The following is a 15,196-nucleotide window of genomic DNA, read 5'->3' as shown; positions in this document are numbered from 1 at the left end:
CTCACTGAAGACTCTGACTCCTGGACTCAAGATATCCTGCCGCCTCAGCCTTCTGAGTAGCTGGAACCACAGGCGCACAACACCATGCCTGGCTAATTTTTAAATTTTTTTTTTTTTTTGTAGACGCAGGGTTTCATTGTGTTGTCCAGGCTAGTCTTGAAATCCTGGCCTCAAGGGATCCTCCCACCTCAGCCTCCCGAAGTGCTGGAATTATAGGTGTGAGCCACTGTACCTGGCCAATACATATGTTCAAGTTACACAGAATCCTAAAGAAATAGTGGCTAAAATGGGACTGAAGTTCATTTCCCTCTCCTGCAGGTCCACTTGGAGGCAGTGGGTTGATATGGTGGCTCCATGTTGTCAGAAACCACATCCTCCTGTCTGGTTGCTCAGCTGCCCCTCCACATCTGTTTGTCTGGGCTAAGATGGCTCACTGCTATGTCCACCTTCCAGTCCATAGAAAGGACCACAGGCGAAGGGAAGGGCACACCCTTTCTTTTGAAAGGAATGCCTTGAACATTGCCTGTTATTTCCACTTGTGTTCCGTTGGCTGGAGTTTTGTCCCATGGCCACACTTAGCTACAAAGGAGGCTGTGCAGTGCAGTCAAGATTCTAGGTAGCCACCTCCCAGCTAAAAATTCAGAGTTCCATTACCATGAGAGAGACAAAGAGAGTGGACATTGGAGATGACTAGTCATCTTGCCTCAGACCATTACCTGAGTGTTCTCAAGTTCTCCAGCCTCAGAAGAACATCATTTTCCTTCTTTCTTTCTTTTTTTAAATTATACTTTAAGTTGTGGGGTACATGTGCACAATGTGCAGGCTTGTTACGTAGGTATACACGTGCCATGTTGGTTTGCTGCACCCATCAACTTGTCATTTACATTAGGTGTTTCTCCTAATGTATCCCTCCACCAGCCCCCAACCCCCCAACAGGCCCCAGTATGTGATGTTCCCCTCCCTGTGTCCATATGTTCTCATTGTTCAGCTCCCACTTATGAGTGAGAACATGTGGTGTTTGGTTTCCTGTTCCCATATTAGTTTGCTGAGAATGATGGTTTCCAGCTTCACCCACGTCCCTGAAAAGGACATGAACTCATCCTTTTTTATGGCTGGATAGTATATGTAGTATATGTGCCACATTTTCTTTATCTAGTCTATTACTGATGGATGGACATTTGGGTTGGTTCCAAGTCTTTGCTATTTTGAATGGTGCCGCAATAAACATACGTGTGCATGTGTCTTTATAGTAGCATGATTTATAATCCTTTGGGTATATACCCAGTAATGGGATTGCTGGGTCAAATTGTATTTCTAGTTCTAGATCCTTGAGGAATCACCACACTGTCTTCCACAATGGTTGAACTAATTTACACTCCCACCAACAGTGTAAAAGCACTTCTATTTCTCCGCATACTCTCCAGTATCTGTTGTTTCCTGACTTTTTAATGATCCCCATTCTAACTGGTATGAGATGGTATCTCATTGTGGTTTTGATTTGCATTTCTCTGAGGACCAGTGATGATGCACATTTTTTCATATGACTGTTGGCTGCATAAATGTCTTCTTTTGAGAAGTGTCTGTTCATATCCTTTGCCTACTTTTTGATGGGATTGTTTGTGTTTTTTCTTGTAAATTTGTTTAAGTTCTTTGTAGATTCTGGATATTAGCCCTTTGTCAGATGGATAGATTGCAAAATTTTTCTCCCATTCTGTAGGTTACCTGTTTACTCTGATGATAGTTTCTTTTGCTGTGCAGAAGCTCTTTAGTTTAATTAAATCCCATTTGTCAATTTTGGCTTTTGTTGCCATTGCTTTTGGTGTTTTAGTCATAAAGTCTTTGCCTATGTCCTATGTCCTGAATGGTATTGCCTAAGTTTTCTTCTAGGGTTTTTATGGTTTTAGGTCTTACATTTAAGTCTTTAATCCATCTTGAGTTAATTTTTGTATAAGGTGTAAGGAAGGGATCCAGCTTCAGCTTTCTACATATGGTTAGCCAGTTTTCCCAGCACCATTTATTAAATAGGGAATACTTTTCCCATTGCTTGTTTTTGTCAGGTTTGTCAAAGATCAGATGGTTGTAGATGTGTGGTGCTATTTCTGAGGCCTCTGTTCTGTTCCGTTGTTCTATATATCTGTTTTGGTATGAGTACCATACTCTTTTGGTTACTGTAGCCTTGTAGTATAGTTTGAAGTCAGGTAGCATAATGCCTCCAGCTTTGTTCTTTTGGCTTAGGATTGTCTTGGCTATGCAGGCTCTTTTTTGGTTCCATATGAAATTTAAAGTGGTTTTTTCCAATTCTGTGAAGAAAGTCAGTGGTAGCTTGATGGAGATAGCATTGCATCTATAAATTACTTTGGGCAGTATGACCATTTTCGCGATATTGATTCTTATTATCCATGAGCATGGAATGTTCTTCCATTTGTTTGTGTCCTCTTTTGTTTCGTTGAGCAGGGGTTTGTAGTTCTCCTTGAAGAGGTCCTTCACATTCCTTGTAAGTTGGATTCCTAGGTATTTTATTCTCTTTGTAGCAATTGTGAATGGGAGTTCACTCATGATTTGGCTCTCTGTTTGTCTGTTATTGTTGTATAGGAATGCTTGTGAATTTTGCACATTGATTTTGTATCCTAAGACTTTGCTAAAGTTGCTCATTGGCTTAAGAAGATTTTGGGCTGAGACAATGGGGTTTTCTAAGTATACAATCATGTCATCTGCAAATAGAGACTTCACTTCCTCTTTTCCTAATTGAATACCCTTTATTTCTTTCTCTTGCCTGATTGCCCTGGCCAGAACTTCCAATGCTATGTTGAATAGGAGTGGTGAGAGAGGGCATCCTTGTCTTGTGCCAGTTTTCAAAGGGAAGAGCATCATTTTCTTTATAGCTGAGCTGACTTAGTCTTAACCTCCATCCAACGTGAAAGCAGAAATTTTTTGACCTTCTGCAGGTCCTACTGAGGATGCTTTGGAGGACCTGCAGAGGGTCAAGTATTGTTCTGGGTGCTGCTGGTCACCTGGAGCTCCAGGTGGATGCCCCAAGGCCACATGTACCCCATTCCTGAACTTCTCCCAGCCTCTTTTCTGGGCTCTTACAAGTCTTCATTGGTTTGCTTTGCCCCAGGCATCAGTACAGGCCCTTCCTTCGGTTCTGCAAGCACCATTCATACAAGGATGGCACATGTCATCGTGGACTCCCATGGCCAGATGAAATCACAGAGCAATTAAGACAGAAAAGTAAAGCAACACTAAGGCCAAATTGTACTCTTCCAGGTCCAATGCTCTTCCTTTTTGGAACGGCCCCCTGCGGGTCATCTCCCCACCAGCCCATGGGCTGCAGGATCGTTGGAGCTGTTTGCCTCCCGAGTCAGCAATCACTTGAGAATATTCTTTCATCAGAATCCAGGGCATTCCTACTGTTTTTTGGAGCCCCACAAAAGGAAGCAAAGAGGAAATGAGGAGGATACTAGGGTTTGAGATGATGCTCCTGCCTTTGAGGAAGACAGCTTTAACATCCTTACTGTATGGCAAGTGTGATTCAGGGACCAGTAGCTGCAGCAACACAGAGGAGCTTGTTAGAAATGCTAATTCTTGGGGCCCAGCCCAGGCATACTAATTTAGAATTTGGATACTAATAATAACCCCAGGTGATTTGTGTGCACCAGAAAGCCTGAGAAGCTCTGTTTCTTAGGTACCTGCCCTGCCTCTGCATGATGTGGCTTCAAGCCAGGCTCTCCCAGAACACACTGAGGGCCTTGTCCAAGGACAGAATTCAGCATCCCCTCCAGAATAAGAACAGGTGCAGTGGATTTAAAATAGTATGTAGGCCGGGCGCAGTGGCTCATGCCTGTAATCCCAGCACTTTGGGGAGCCAAGGCAGGTGGATCACCTGAGGTCAGGGGTTCAAGACCAGCCTAGCCAGCATGGCGAAACCCCATCTCTAATAAAAATACAAAAAAAATTAGCCAGGCATGATGGCACATGCCTGTAGTCCCAGCTACTCAGGAGGCTGAGGCAGGGGAATCTCTTGAACCCAGGAGGCAGAGGTGGCAGTGGGCTGAGATTGTACCACTGTACTCCAGGCTGGGCAACAGAGCAAGACTCCTCTCAAAAAAAATTAAAATAAATAAATAATGTATTTGTATTTGTCCTATACATGGACTTTATAGGTTACCAAGTGCTTTTCTATACATTGTTCATTCATTTATTTTTTCCTCTATTCCACAAATATTTAAAGAGTGATTTTATGTGCCAGGCATGATCCTAGGCACTGGGCATCCAGCAATGAGCAAAACAAATCATGCTCCCGCTTTCAGGGTGACACTATCTCTGCAGTTTTGGGACAGTGGCCTTAATGGAAGGGAGCAGGGCCTACATTCCAGGGGTTTCAAACTTTTTCTGTAATGGGCCAAATAGTAAGCGCTTTAGACTTTGATGGCCACGTATGATCTCTGTCTCCTCTTCTCCCCCCATTCCTCTTTGTCTTTCTCCTTTTCTTCCTTCTTCCTCATAATCTTTTAAAAATGTATGAAGCTTGGCTTGTGAAACATATAAAAGCTGTCTGTTTGGGGGCTGGGTTTGGTCAGTGGGCCTAGTTAGCCGACCCCTGGACAATCTCCTTAAGTAGCTGTGAAGTGATCAGATGCATATGGAGTCCAGAATCGTGAACAAACACTCCTACTCTTTTAGCTCAGGCTCACATTATAGCTTCCAGCCTATGCATTGCCCTCAGAGGTTTGAAATGCAAGTTAATTTCATTGCTTCCATCCCACCTCTCAACTCCATCCTGCCCTACTTGAAATTGCAGGGAACCCCTTCCTGATTGAAATCTTCTCTTTCTTCTCTCTGGGAAGCAGAGTCCCATGCACTCGTCATCAATCTGGGAGGAGGACTCCCAACACGTCCCCAACACTGTGCACCTGCCTCACTCCTCAGAGAGGACTCTAAACATCTTGCTAATTTCTGTTTAGTTTCCTGGATGTGGGAGGAGGTTTTACACAAACCCAGTTGCTAGAGTATGAGTTTGATGTGACAGAATACGATGCAAGCCACGCAAACCAACTTCATTACAGATATAGGCAGCAAGAATCAACAGAAGCCTAGGATCCATGATGAACCAGTCCCCCAAGGCTCAGGAAAGCTGCCCCGGCAGATGGAGTCTTGTTTGCAGGTGCCTCACTTTGCACCACAGCTAAGGGGCCTGGAAAACACCCCTCCCTGGGTTTTATATCCCGGAAGTCACTTGGATGGCTGAAAACAAGTTTTAGGAGGAATGAAGACAAAGCTCAGGTTGTTCCCGATATTTTCTCCTTGTCTCAGGGCACTGCATTCTTAGCACATTCTACAGTTATCCTGAGAGCTAAGAGTTGGAGGAAGGAAAGCGGGGCCGGCCAAGGCCATCCGGGGATTGCTGTCCTGTACTCTGCATCCCCCACGGCCTCTTGATCCTGCTAAACCCTGCCTCCTTTCCCCATACCTCCCAGTAGGTGCGGAAACTTCCCTAGGCAGAACACGTACTGGCTAACGAATATTTGACATTGCCATGGCTCACTGTCTCCTCTCTTTGTATAGCTTGTATAGCTCCCATCTCTGATGATGTTGAAAAAAATCTTTGCCCTCTTTTTTTTTTTTTTTTTTTTTTTTTTTTTGAGATAGGAACTCACTCTGTAGCCCAAGCTGGAGTGCAGTGGTGCAATCTCACCTCATTTGCAGCTTCAACATCCTGGGCTCAAGTGATCCTCCCACCTCAGCCTCCCGAGTAGTTGGGATTACAGGTACACACCACCATGCCCAGCTAATTTTTGTAATTTTTTGCAGAAACATGGTTTCATCATGTTGCCCAGGCTGGTCTAAATCACCTGGGCTCAATCGATCCACCCACCTTGGCCTCTCAAAATGCTGGGACTACAGGCATGAGCCACCTTTCCCGGCCTCTGCCCCTTCTTTTATCCTAAGTTTTCTTACCAAGCTTTGGTCTGTGTCAACCTCCAGGAAGAGGAGTTAGGAAGGAGGAAAAAGCTTCCTATGTCTAATCATGTGATTTGCCCACATACCCCTAGCTGTTAAATGCAGGAGCTGTTGGAGTTTAGGGAAGACCAATCCAATGCCAAATCCAGATTCTCGCCACCATCCCCTGATCCTTCTTTAAAAATGAAGGAAGGCATTTCTATTCTTGAACACAGGAGAGAAAATGACATTTTCACAGGCTTTAGGGTTGATGCCTTTTTAAGGCTTTGGTTGTCTGTGGATCTGTGTAGGGAAAGATTTTCTTTACTGATTGGGGTCTCAGCTGAACGGGAGCTTTGTCCACATCGGTCACCACCCTCTCCTTTGACTGTGGATGGGTATGGTCCTCTGACTTAAAATGGACACAGGGTGTCAGCCTATGGTGAGATTGAAAGTTCACTCTGGCTTTTGGGAGGTCAGGGCCAGGGGCTCCAGGGGACTATTCTTTTCCTTTTTTTTTGATGGAGTCTCACTCTGTTGCCCAGGCTGGAGTGCAGTGGCAAGATCTCAGTTCACTGCAATCTCTACTTCCTGGGTTCAAGCAATTCTCCTGCCTCAGCCTCCTGAGTAGCTGGGATTACAGGTGACTGCCACCACACCTGGCTAATTTGTGTATTTTTGGTAGAGACGGGGTTTTACCATATTGGCCAGGCTGATCTCAAACTTTTGACCTCAGGTAATCCGCCCACCTCAGCCTCTCAAAGAGCTGGAATTACAGGTTTGAGCCAGCAGGCCTGCCCTCCAGGAGACTATTTCTAAAGGTCAGGGAATCCGGTGGAATGCAAGAGTGGAGATGGCAGAGGTAGTGGGTGGCACTGGCCTTTGGGACCTGTGTGAGTGTGGCTGTAATGCCTATCTCAAAAGTGAAGAGACTAAAGATTCACATCAAATGCTCAGCCTGGGACCTGGGACAAGCAGATGCTTAGTCCAAGGAATAGTGACTTTCACTGTCCTTGGATTGGAGTCACCTTAGTACACACAGAGTCCATCAGACACTGGAATTCTGCAAGCTGGATCACTGTGATGCTGCTTGTGGTCTTCACAGCTATTGCCTTTGTGGTGCCACTCTTGATTCCTAAATGCTGACTTGGTGCAGTGGGCTAAGGAACAGCCTAGGAAATGGGTTGTGTCCACACATGGGCTGGGACTGCAAATAGGGAAGCGTGTGCTTCTGGGGCATAACCAGCAGGAGCCCAAGCACAAGCATGCCCACCTGCATGGGAAGGTGAGGCGGAGAGAAACCAATGTTGGTGCCTTCCAGAGAGGCAGGGGCCATCCAAAGAGTGTCACCCACCAGGGCTTCTTTTGCAACATGGCTTTGCCACATCTACTTGCTGGGTGACTTTAGGGCCATTTCTTTACCTCTCTGAATCTCTTTTGTCAACCGTAGCTCCTTTAAGAATTCTTAGGAGGCTGGGTTCGGTGGCTTATGCCTGTAATCCTAGCACTTTGGGAGGCTGAGGCAGGTGGATCACCTGAGGTCAAGAGTTTGAGACCAGCCTGGACAACACGGTGAAATCTTGTCTCTACTAAAAATACAAAAATTAGCCCTGTGTGGTGGTGGGTGACTGCAATCCCAGCTACTCGGGAGGCTGAGGCAGGAGAATCCCTTGAACCCAGGAGGCAGAGGTTTCAGTGAGCCGAGATTGTGCCATTGCGCTCCAGCCTGGGCAACAGAGCAAAAACTCCATCTCAAAAAAAAAAAAAAAAAAAAGAATTCTTAGAAAGAAGAAATAGATACTGACTGACACCAGCAGATCCAGAGAACCCTGAGAATACCCCGCCTTCTCTGTGGAAGGCCAGAGGACTCTGGTCTCTGTTAAAAAAGGATAGAGTCAATAGCATGTTTCTGCCTGACACCTATGCTGCTCTCTGGCTGGGTTTGTGCTGGCCTGGTTTGGTGGCTGCTGGGGGAGACACTAGCTGCAGATTTGAGGCAGGATTTGCAAATTTCCTTCAGCACAGTCAGGCCTTTGGCTGTGTCCCCATATGGATAAGAGGTGCCTGCAGAGGGTTTGGCAAGAGCAGGGAGAACTCCTGACTCTGTTTTGAGGGCTGCTGAGCCATCCCTTCCTCCCTGGTGTTGGGTCTGTTCTCCCTCTGGGAGGGAGTGGCTGCTGTGGCTTGCCATCCCCGGCTTCCATTTCAGAACTGCTGCACACTGCATGCTGCATCTCAGAGTTCTGGCAAACCAGGCCAGCCCCCACCGCTTACTGCCTAGACAACCTCACACATGTCCTAATTGCTCTGAGCCTCAGTGCCTTTTCTGTATGTGAAATGAGACAGAAATATCCTGCTCACTCTCTCGTTCATTTATTCCTTCAGCTAGTCCACCCATTTTTTAAAACATTAATAATCTACTATGAGGGCAATTACTCTGCTTGTTTCTGAGGTTCTAATGCTCTGGTCATTTTACAAATGTGTGCACAAATGTCTGATACCACTTCCTTGAAGAGATAGAGCTTAATTACCTCCCCTCACGTTGGATTGGACTTAGTGACTTCCTTCTAAGGCAGAAGGGGTGGGGTGTCATTTCTGAGATTGGGTTATAAAAAGACTGATGCTTCTGGCTGGGTGCGGTGGCTCACACCTGTAATCTCAGCACTTTGGGAGGCCGAGGCAGGCAGATCACGAGGTCAGGAGATTGAGACCATCCTGGCTAACACGGTGAAACCTTGTCTCTACTAAAAATACAAAAAATTAGCCAGGCGTGTTGGCGAGCACCTGTAGTCCCAGCTACTTGGGAGGTTGAGGCAGGAGAATGGCACAAACCTGGGAGGCAGAACTTGCAGTGAGCCGAGATCACGCCATTGCACTCCAGCCTGAGCGACAGAAAAGGACTCTGTCTCAAAAAAAAAAAAAAAAAAAAAAAAAAAAAAGACTACTGCTTCTGCTGTGGGTTCTCTCTGTGTGTCCCACTCTCTCTGTCTTTCTTTTTTCCCCTCTCTTTTGTGCTTTCTCTCTTTTGTCTGTCTCTTGGTCCTGGACATTAAACAACCATCTGTGTCTCTATCTCTATCTCTCTCTCTGCCTTTCTCTTTTTTTCTCTCTCTTTTGTGCTTTCTCTCTATATCCTCTCTCAGTCCCAGACACTAAACAAACAAACCTCTGTCTCTCTCTCTCTAAGTCACATTTGAGCAGCCCTGTGAGTAGCCTGCATAAGGAGGAACCGAGACCTTCTACATACAGCCTCATGAGTGAGCCTTCTGGGATTGCCCTGGCCAACAGCTTGACAGCAAGCTCAAGAGAGACCTCGAGCTGGAACCACGCACCTTAGCCCCTCCTGGATTCCTGACCCTCAGGAATTCCATGAGATAATCATGGACTATTTACTCTGCAGCAGTAGATGACTAACACATTCCACAACTCCAGTCCTCTTGACTCTCAGGAATCATGGGAAGCGGGTAAAGAGGGAAATTTGAGGATGAGGTAAGAAAACCGGTCAATCTCATAATACAATCTGTGCCACATGGCTGATGCCTTACTACCTTCCTCCGCCTTCCTTGTACTTAAGCAAATCTGCCTCTCCTTCCCTCACTCCCGGAGGCCCAGTGACATAGATGATGGTCATCATAGCTGCTCTGTTCTTTATGCTTAAGAGCACATGGAATCCACATGAACACCCACTGAGGCGGGTCCCATTACTCCCTCAATTTTAGATATGAGGAAACAGAAATACGAGAGAAGCGAAGCTCATTCCCAAGACCTCACCGCCACTGCTGGTAAGTGCCAAGCTGAGCCAGGATTCTGAACCAGGCAGGTTGGCTTAGGCGTCCACCCTCATTCCTTCCCTGCAAACACAGCTCCACTCCCAGCTGACCTGTGCCCAGCCTGGCCATGAAGACACAGTGACCCCAGAGATAAGGAGACACCCCCTGAGGTTGCCCAGCTGGGGAAGGTGGAGGCCTCCTGACTCCTCTGGCAGTCCTCTGTGCCAGCCCTGGAAGGAGCCTGGGTTTTGCATCAGAAATAACGGGCTTGCGTCCTGGAGGTGTGGATGATCAATCGTGCTTCTCTCCTCGCCAGGACACAGATAGGCTTCTGATTTTAGGGTCGAGGGGTTGTGCTTGCTGCGTTTTACCTGTGGCTCTGTCTTTATCAGAGGCCTCTGGTAACTAACAATTTGACCTGGGATTTTGACACAGGGGCCTCCTTGGCACCTGTCCTTAGCTATCCTCACATGGAGCATTGCCCCCAAATAACCCCCTTGACTTCCTCGCTTGCTCTTTTTCTCCTCCTCCTGCTCCTCACAGTCATTCAGCAAGCAAGAAGTGAGTGGGTGATGCCTCTTCTCCCGGCTCAGCCCCCACCTCCCCTCGGGGCCCCCAGCGTGGGGCTGGGTCTCCCCCTCCACATCCCTACTCCCCATCTCTGCTGCCTATGTGGGTCCCAGCCTGTCTGGCTGCACCCTCAGTGACCTCTGAGCTGGTCCTCACTTCCACCCTCATCCCACCAGACTGTTTTCTACGTGGCCACCAGGATATCCTTAAGAATATGAGTCCTTCAGGTCACTGGCCAGATTGAAGCACCCCTACTGGCCTCCCAGTACCCTGAGGCCCAACCGCATCGTCCCCAGGTCCAGAAGACCCCCCTTTCTGGGCTAGCACCACCAATCTCTGCAGCTAGGTAGAGGAGCTCTAGGAAAACCTGCAGTAGAAAAGCCTCTTTGTTACTCCCAGGCTGGCTACTCCTGGCACAGGTTGCACTTTCCAGACAAAACTGTGTGAGTCAGCTCCTCTGCAGTGAACAAGGCGATCTCACAGAATGTTCTGTCTCAGGCTTCAGTTTGATGCAATCATGGATAAGTCAATCCTTTGTTATGCTCCCGGCCCTCATATTATGTAGCAGGAAGCCCCCCAGGGTCCTTCCTTGTGGCCCTGACCCTCTTCTGACCCAAGCCCCAATCCCACTGCCAGTGCAGTGCCTGGCCTTTCCTGCTGTCCCTGGGACTTCCCGCATCTCTGCAGGGGAGGCTGTTGGCTTCTGGCCATCGGAGCAGCTGCTTCTCAATCATCCCTGTTCCCTACAGGTAGAATTGTCAGATTTAGCAAACAAAGATGCCTCACAATTCAAAGGGCATGGGTACTTGTGCTAAAAAGTTACTCATTATCTGGAATTCCCGCTTCACTGGGTGTATATGGCCAGCACTTCCCCGCCTGTGGGGCATGCCCAGCGCTTGTGTGTGGTAGGGGTCCCAAGCTCAAGGACTTACAGAGTCCTAGGCAGCAGCTGCAGATTTGTAGAGTCTGAGATATCAGCGTGGGGAAGAGCATGGGGAACTCGCCTGGGCGTGTGTGCTTGTTACCTGGTGAGTGCTCCGCAGTGATTGGAGGAATGGATACTTACATAGCTAAGAGCCTCTGGGCCTGTTCTAGGAGGAATCTGAGGACCACCCTCAGACATGAAAGCTAGGTGGGTGGCACCACAGGGAGCAGAGGGAGTAGGGGAGTTCCTGGGGCCTGAGCGTCTGGGTCACAGTGCACTGAACAGGACAGCCCTGCCCTCTCTTGCACTGTAGGTGGCAAAGCACCAAAAATCTCTGTGCATTTGAATCCCAAGGGGGAGCTTAAAGAATCTGTGTCAAATATTCTGATTTATCCTGATTTATCTGATCAGTGCCAGGAATACGTATTTTTAACAAGCTCCTCAAGTAACGTTAATCAGAGTTTGAGAAACACTGCTATAGGGAGGTCGCAGGTCGTAGCTTTTTTTTTTTTTTTTTTGCCTGGTCTCCCCTGAGCCTTCAACAACCCTGTAACCTCGGCCTCATTACATTCATTACCCCTGTGTGGCCCGAGAGGTGGTCACGTGTTTGTCTGCTTGCGATCACCCAGCTTAGGATACCGGGCAGCAGAGACTCCACCCACTCTCCACCCCCACAGCCTTGTACCTTAACATTTGTGATGGATCAGGATAAGGATCATTTACCTTGATTATCCTGATCAAATCCACCCGCTTCAGAGCAGCCCCTCTGGGAGAGGCTGGGAGAGAAACGGAGGCTTCTGCTTAGTGGAGACACCTCTCTGGGGGTCCCGACTCAGGTTCTTCCTCTGTCATTCAACAGGGACCACCTCAGTGGGGCACTGACAGGGTTAAACGGGGTCATGCAGGGAAAGTGCCCGCCCTCTCCCCACCCCAGCTGGCAATGGGTGCTCAGCTCAGCACAACCAGAGGCGGTAGCTGTGTTAGTGCTCCAGAAGCCACGGTGCTCCAGGAGGCTGTGTGTGTGTGTGCACACACGCGCACACACACACTCACGCATGTGCACAGATGTGTGAGTAGCGATCCAGACGTGTGCAGGAGCAGCTGGTTAACTGCACTCTGCATGTCTACATAAAAAGTCACCATCAGGAAGGGCGTGTGGATGCCCATACTAGGTTCTCCTGGGAGTCAAAAGTGTCTTGTGTCTTGTGTCTGTGGCTCCTGTGTCTGTTGTCACCTTAGAGCCCCTTACTCCCACCAAGGTGGTCTTGGAGAAGGGTGGCAGAGAAGGATCAGTACTGTGGACCTGCTCTAAGGACGCTGGAGAGGACCGGAGATGTCACCTGCTTCCTGTCCCCCAGTCCCTGCCCCAGGTGCCTCTCAGTTCACCTCTGCATTAACTCAGCCTATGTGCACAAAGGGCTTAGGCGAGTGCCAGACACACAGGACACAGCCTCCAAGTGCTGCCTGTTATTATTACTGTTACTCCCGTCTTAGCACCCTACTCAGTGTCCTTGTGGCCAAGGAAGGGATGGGCCTCCCATCCCACCTTCTCTTTCCCTCCCCAGCAGCTGCCACAGGCACCGTCTCTCAATTTCGTGCACAGCACTCCCCTTTTCTCACTTCTGAGACTCACGGTGTCTACACCTGTTTGTCCCTCAGAACTCTGCTTCAATTGCACCACCTCAGGGAGACCCTCAGGGCCCTGGCTGCGGAAGGTTCTCCTGATTGCCTCTCTTAGTGCCCCGTTCTCTTCCTTAACTGGTCTCCTGCTTCTGCCTTTGTAATTCCCAACCCCACTCATGTGCCCTCCCCTAATTGGTTGTTTTTCTTTTTGAAACATTTTCTTAAAAAAAGGGGGTGCAGCAAACCACCATGGTACATGTATACCTATGTAACAAACCAGCACATTCTGCACCTGTACCCCAGAACTTAAAGTATAATTTAAAAAACTTTTTAAAACAGTTTTGGATTTACACAAAAGTTATAAAAACAATACAGAGAGGTCCCATATGCACTCTCCCTGCTTCCCCTAACGTAAATGTGGACATCTCACGTGACCACAGCATGTTCCTCAGAACTGGGAAGTGGACATTGGTACAGCCTGGACTTACTTGGGTTTCACCAGCTCTCCCACTGATGTCCTTTTCTGTCCCAGGAGTCTACATTGCATTTAGTCGTCATGTCTGCTTAGTTTCCTCTGGCCAATGACGATTTCCCAGGGTTTCCTTGCCTTTCATGACCTCGACATTTTTAAGTAGGAGTGGTGGCTATTTTGCCAAATGTCCCTGAACTTGAGATTGGCTGTCATTTTCTCGTGATTAGAAGAAGTTCTGGGTTTGGGGGAAGATCCCACCAAGAGGAAGCAGCCTGCTCATGACGCCATATCGAAGAGAACAAGATGTCAGCACTGCTCACAGCTGGCGATGCCAACCTCGATCTCTTGGCCAAGGTGGTGTCTGCCAGGTCTTTTGGCTGAGATGTCGCCATGTTCCACTTTCTGTGCTCCATTTAGATGACAGCCTCATTCCACAGTACTTGTCGTCAAGTGACATGCAATCCATTTTACTTTTCTGTTTTATTCTTCATTCTTTTTCATTATGTTATCTTGCCACATTACAATGTCTCCTCTACAAGGGCAGGGATTTTTGTTTTCTTCATTTTTCTTCAGCACTTGGAACAGTGCCAGGCACACAGTGGCCATTCAGTGAATATCTGTGGACAGATGAATTGTTGTCATCATAGTTTGTAGTTCTGTTTATTTGTTTACATGGTTATTGCCGAGGTCAGTGTCTGCCAGGCTCACTGTTATCATTGCGCTTGCACTAGCTCCATGCCTGGATTCCCACTAGGCACCCCAGGAATAGCCTTTGGATGGATGAGCTAAGTAAGCCCCACAGTCAAGGGTAGGCTGGGCATGGCTGCTCATTGTGGTGGGAAGTTCTTCCCCCAAAGGACAAGGTCATTTAAAAAAAAAAATCTGAGTCTCTGCAGGGAGAGGTGGGAGAAGGAGTCCTGGGCACTAACCTTGTATTACTTCTCCGCATTCTGATTACAGCTCACAAGAGGAGGTTTTAGAATCCATGTGGCTAGAGAGGAAAATAACGGTGGGCTTTCTAAGAACAAGAATGATCTTGGCAAGAGCTGCAAAAACTCAAAGGGCAGAGGGGGGCTGAGTGTGGCCTCTGCTGCAAGTCATTGATGCATTTCATGCATTGAAGCACCGTGCTGGGGGTCATTGCAGCCTGTTTAACTCAGCTTTTCTTCTTTTTCGTTTTTGCAGCCGGTTCAACTCAATTGTCACACGTTCCTGGGTGCACAAAATGATAGAGGAGCTCAGAGAAAGATCGACAGAGAGAAAGAATGAAGTTCTGAGAGGTCAGGACATTTTTTTGCACAAAGGAGGACACCGAGCTGGCTTTGAAGCATGAAAAGGACCTCCCAGACGGTGGATGTGGGAACAGGTGTGGGACTTCCAGGCAGACAGACCAACTGGAGACGAGTGTGATGTGATGAGCCATGGAGTGTAGGGGATGTCACGGGACATCAGTCTGGATGGATGGCTGTTCCTGGGGTGTCCACTAGGAACCAGGCATGGCACTAGTGCAGCTGTAATGATAAGAGTGAGCCTGGCTGAGTTGCATCCTCCCAAAATTCATACACTGAAGTCCTAACCCTCAATATTTCTAAACGTGACTGTATTTGGGGATAGAGCCTTTAAAGAGGTTATTAAGTTAGAATGAGGTCATTGGGGGGCCCTAATCCTATAGGACAGGTGGAGATGAGGAGAGGAGAGGAAGCTGGAACTCAGGCACATGCAGAGGAGGACCATGTGAAGACATGGGGAGAGGACAGCCACCTGCAAACCAAGGGAAGAGGCCTCAGGGAAACCAGCCCTGCACATGCCTTGATCTTAGATTCAAGCTCCAGAATCAAGCTTGAATCAATTTCAGCAATGCTAGCAAATCAGTATCAGCAAATCTACTGCAGCCTC

This window comes from Pongo pygmaeus, chromosome 15 (assembly GCF_028885625.2).
Source record: "Pongo pygmaeus isolate AG05252 chromosome 15, NHGRI_mPonPyg2-v2.0_pri, whole genome shotgun sequence".
In the NCBI taxonomy this organism is placed as follows: Eukaryota; Metazoa; Chordata; class Mammalia; order Primates; family Hominidae; genus Pongo; species Pongo pygmaeus.
This window is presented reverse-complemented; position numbering follows the sequence as displayed.